Below are 5,000 nucleotides of genomic sequence, written 5' to 3' on the forward strand. Positions count from 1 at the left end.
AGCTGGGGAGCGAAAAAACCCCTAGGAATACTTGGGGTGGAGCTGGGGAGCGAAAAAGCCCTTAGGAATACATGGGGGGGAGCTGGGGAGCGGAAAAGCCCCTAGGAATACATGGGGTGGAGCTGGGGAGCGAAAAAACCCCTAGGAATACTTGGGGTGGAGCTGGGGACCGAAAAAGCCCTTAGGAATACATGGGGGGGGAGCTGGGGAGCGGAAAAGCCCCTAGGAATACATGGGGTGGAGCTGGGGAGCGAAAAAACCCCTAGGAATACTTGGGGTGGAGCTGGGGACCGAAAAAGCCCTTAGGAATACATGGGGGGGGAGCTGGGGAGCGAAAAAGCCCCTAGGAATACTTGGGGTTGACCTGGGGACTGAAAATCCCCATAGGAATAAATGGGGTGGAGCTGGGGAGCGGAAAAGCCCCTAGGAATACTTGGGGTGGAGCTGGGGACCGAAAAAGCCCATAGGCATCCATGGGGTTGACCTGGGGAGCGAAAATCCCCATAGGCATCCATGGGGTTGACCTGGGGAGCGAAAATCCCCATAGGCATACGTGGGGTTGACCTGGTGCCCGCCCCCCCCCACGGAAGTCCGTATGAGGTTTTTGAAACGGGCCTTGCCCGGGCCTTCGATCCAGGAGGGCGGACACTTTCGGCGGTTCGTCCCGGTGGCTGGGCCGGGTGCCGCATCTACAATATAGCCAAGAAACGTTCGCGGAGATTTTCGAGAACACGTTTTTAAGGACCCTCAATGCCCATGTTCGGTTCCAGAAAGCCGGTCAGAGGGATCTTCGGGGCAGAACCCTGCCGTGCTGAGGGGCCAAACCCGAGTTTGGAGCCAGGTCAACGGGGAAAACCGGAAAAGGGCCGGAGAAGGCGGTCAGGCCGGGCGAGAGTTCCAGGAGCTCGGCCACAATTCCGATCTCGTCCCGGTCAAGGGCTCCGTGGAAGGGCAGCCCGGGGGCGGGTCCAAGGGCCCCGGCAGGGACCCGGGCCTCCGGGGTCGGAGCCCAGGCACCCCGCCGAGGGGTGGTCGTCCCGGGCCAAGGCGGCGGGAGCCCGGGCAGGACTCCGCGGGGCAGGCCGGGCGGGAGTTCCAGGAGCCCGGCCGCGATTCCGACTTCTCCCCGGTGCCCTGCCCGGAGGCCGGGCAGGTCCGGGGGCCTTCGGCGCGGGCGGCGGGATGCTCCCGCGGGGGAGACGAGCCGTGCTGGGCCCCGGGAGGGAGGCCCGGGGTCGACCTGGCGCCGGGGCTCCGGCCCTGGAAGTCCCGATGAGGTTTTTCAAACGGCCCGTGCCCGGGCCTTCGCTCCAGGAGGGCGGACACTTTCGGCGGTTGCCCCCGGTGGCTGGGCCGGGTGCCGCATCTACAACATTGCCAGGAAAGGTCCGCGGAGATTTTCGGGGACACGGTTTTCGGGACCCTAGATGCCCATCTTCGGTTCCAGGAGGGCGGGCAGGGGTACCTCCGGGACTGGACCGTGCTGCAGGAGGGGCTCAACCCCGGGTTTGGCTCCATGTCGACTGGAGCTCCGGCCCAGGGGCGGGCCGGGCGAGAGTTCCAGGAACCCGGCCGCGATTCCGGCTTCTCCCCGGTGCCCTGCCCGGAGGCCGGGCAGGTCCGGGGGCCTTCGGCGCGGGCGGCGGGCTGCTCCCGCGGGGGAGACGAGCCTCTCTGGGGCCCGGGAGGTTGGCCCTGGGTCGACCTGGCGCCGGGGCTCGGGCTCCGGAAGTCCGTATGAGGTTTTTCAAACGGGCCTTGCCCGGGCCTTCGCTCCAGGAGGGCGGACACTTTCGGCGGTTCGTCCCGGTGGCTGGGCCGGGTGCCGCATCTACAATATTGCCGGGAAAGGTCCGCGGAGATTTTCGGGGACACGGCTTTCGGGACCCTAGATGCCCATCTTGGGTTCCAGGCGGGCGGACGGAGGAACCTCCGGGGCCGGACCGTGCTGCAGGAGGGGTTCAACCCCGAGTTTGGCTCCATGTCGACTGGAGCTCCGGCCCGGGGGGCGGGCCGGGCGGCCTGGCCGGGCGAGAGTTCCAGGAGCCCGGCCGCGATTCCGACTTCTCCCCGGTGCCCTGCCCGGAGGCCGGGCGGGTCCGGGGGCCTTCGGCGCGGGCAGCGGGCGGCTCCCGCGGGGGAGACGAGCCGCCCTAACGCCCGGGAGGGAGGCCCGGGGTCGACCTGGCTCCCGAGCTCCGGCCCTGGAAGTCCGTATGAGGATTTTCAAACGGGCCGTGCCCGGGCCTTCGCTCCAGGAGGCCGCACACTTTCGGCGGTTGCTCCCGGCGGCTGGGCCGGGTGCCGCATCTACAATATTGCCAGGAAAGGTCCGCGGAGATTTTCGAGGATACGGGTTTCGGGACCCTAGATGCCCATCTTGGGTTCCAGGAGCTCGGACGGAGGAACCTCCGGGGCCGGACCGTGCCGAAGGAGGGGGTCAAAACCGATTTTGGCTCCATGTCGACTGGAGCTCCGGCCCCGGGGCGGGCCGGGCGGCCTGCCCGGCGAGAGTTCCAGGAGCCCGCCCGCGATTCCGGCTTCTCCCCGGTGCCCTGCCCGGAGGCCTTCGGCGCGGGCGGCAGGCGGCTTCCGCGGCGGAGACGAGCCTCTCTGGGGCCCGGGAGGTGGGCCCTGGGTCGACCTGGCGCCGGGGCTCGGGCTCCGGAAGTCCGTATGAGGTTTTTCAAACGGGCCTTGCCCGGGTCTTCGCTCCAGGAGGGCGGACACTTTCGGCGGTTGCCCCCGGCGGCTGGGCCGGGTGCCGCATCTACAATATTGCCAGGAAAGGTTCGCGGAGATTTTCGAGGACACGGGTTTCGGGACCCTAGATGCCCATCTTGGGTTCCAGGAGGCCGGACGGAGGAACCTCCGGGGCCGGACCGTGCTGCAGGAGAGGTTCAGCCCCGAGTTTGGCTCCATGTCGACTGGAGCTCCGGCCCGGGGGGCGGGCCGGGCGGCCTGGCCGGGCGAGAGTTCCAGGAGCCCGGCCGCGATTCCTACTTCTCCCCGGTGCCCTGCCCGGAGGCCGGGCGGGTCCGGGGGCCTTCGGCGCGGGCAGCGGGCTGCTCCCGCGGGGGAGACGAGCCGCCCTAACGCCCGGGAGGGAGGCCCGGGGTCGACCTGGCGCCGGGGCTCCGGCCCTGGAAGTCCGTATGAGGTTTTTCAAACGGGCCTTGCCCGGGCCTTCGCTCCAGGAGGCCGGACACTTTCGGCGGTTCGTCCCGGTGGCTGGGCCGGGTGCCGCATCTGCAATATTGCCAGGAAAGGTTCGCGGAGATTTTCGAGGACACGGGTTTCGGGACCCTAGATGCCCATCTTGGGTTCCAGGAGCTCGGACGGAGGAACCTCCGGGGCCGGACCGTGCTGCAGGAGAGGTTCAACCGCGAGTTTGGCTCCATGTCGACTGGAGCTCCGGCCCAGGGGCGGGCCGAGCGGCTTGGCCGGGCGAGAGTTCCAGGAGCCCGGCCGCGATTCCTACTTCTCCCCGGTGCCCTGCCCGGAGGCCGGGCGGGCCCGGGGGCCTTCGCCGCGGGCGGCGGGCGGCTTCCGCGGCGGAGACGAGCCTCTCTGGGGCCCGGGAGGTCGGCCCTGGGTCGACCTGGCGCCGGGGCTCGGGCTCCGGAAGTCCGTATGAGGTTTTTGAAACGGGCCTTGCCCGGGCCTTCGCTCCAGGAGGGCGGACACTTTCGGCGGTTGCCCCCGGTGGCTGGGCCGGGTGCCGCATCTACAATATTGCCAGGAAAGGTTCGCGGAGATTTTCGGGGACACGGCTTTCGGGACCCTAGATGCCCATCTTGGGTTCCAGGAGGTCGGACGGAGGAACCTCCGGGGCCGGACCGTGCTGCAGGAGGGGGTCAAAACCGAGTTTGGCTCCATGTCGACTGGCGCTCCGGCCCGGGGGGCGGGCCGGGCGGGCAGGCCGGGCGAGAGTTCCAGGAACCCGGCCGCGATTCCGGCTTCGACCCGGTCGACTGCACGGCGGGCGTGCAGGCCGGCGGCGACTCGCAGGGCCCCTTCCAGGCAGCGGGGCCCAGCGGTTGGAGCCCGGCTACCCCGGCGAGGGGCGGAAGAACCTGCACGGCGCGGCGGGAGAACCCGGCATGCTTCCGCGGGGCAGGTCGGGCAGGAGTTCCAGGAGCCCGGCCACGATTCCTACTTCTCCCCGGTGCCCTGCCCGGAGGCCGGGCGGGCCCGGGGGCCTTCGGCGCGGGCATCAGGCGGCTTCCGCGGCGGAGACGTGCCTCTCTGGGGCCCGGGAGGTTGGCCCTGGGTCGACCTGGCGCCCGGGCTCGCGCTCCGGAAGTCCGTATGAGGTTTTTGAAACGGGCCTTGCCCGGGCCTTCGCTCCAGGAGGGCGGACACTTTCGGCGGTTGCCCCCGGTGGCTGGGCCGGGTGCCGCATCTACAATATTGCCAGGAAAGGTTCGCGGAGATTTTCGGGGACACGGATTTCGGGACCCTAGATGCCCATCTTGGGTTCCAGGAGGTCGGACGGACGAACCTCCGGGGCCGGACCGTGCTGCAGGAGGGGGTCAAAACCGAGTTTGGCTCCATGTCGACTGGCGCTCCGGCCCGGGGGGCGGGCCGGGCGGGCAGGCCGGGCGAGAGTTCCAGGAACCCGGCCGCGATTCCGGCTTCGACCCGGTCGACTGCACGGCGGGCGTGCAGGCCGGCGGCGACTCGCAGGGCCCCTTCCAGGCAGCGGGGCCCAGCGGTTGGAGCCCGGCTACCCCGGCGAGGGGCGGAAGAACCTGCACGGCGCGGCCGGAGAACCCGGCATGCTTCCGCGGGGCAGGCCGGGCAGGAGTTCCAGGAGCCCGGCCACGATTCCTACTTCTCCCCGGTGCCCTGCCCGGAGGCCGGGCGGGCCCGGGGGCCTTCGCCGCGGGCGGCGGGCGGCTTCCGCGGCGGAGACGAGCCTCTCTGGGGCCCGGGAGGTCGGCCCTGGGTCGACCTGGCGCCGGGGCTCGGGCTCCGGAAGTCCGTATGAGGTTTTT

Source organism: Alligator mississippiensis, unplaced genomic scaffold (genome assembly GCF_030867095.1).
Source record: "Alligator mississippiensis isolate rAllMis1 unplaced genomic scaffold, rAllMis1 scaffold_20, whole genome shotgun sequence".
Classification (NCBI taxonomy): domain Eukaryota; kingdom Metazoa; phylum Chordata; order Crocodylia; family Alligatoridae; genus Alligator; species Alligator mississippiensis.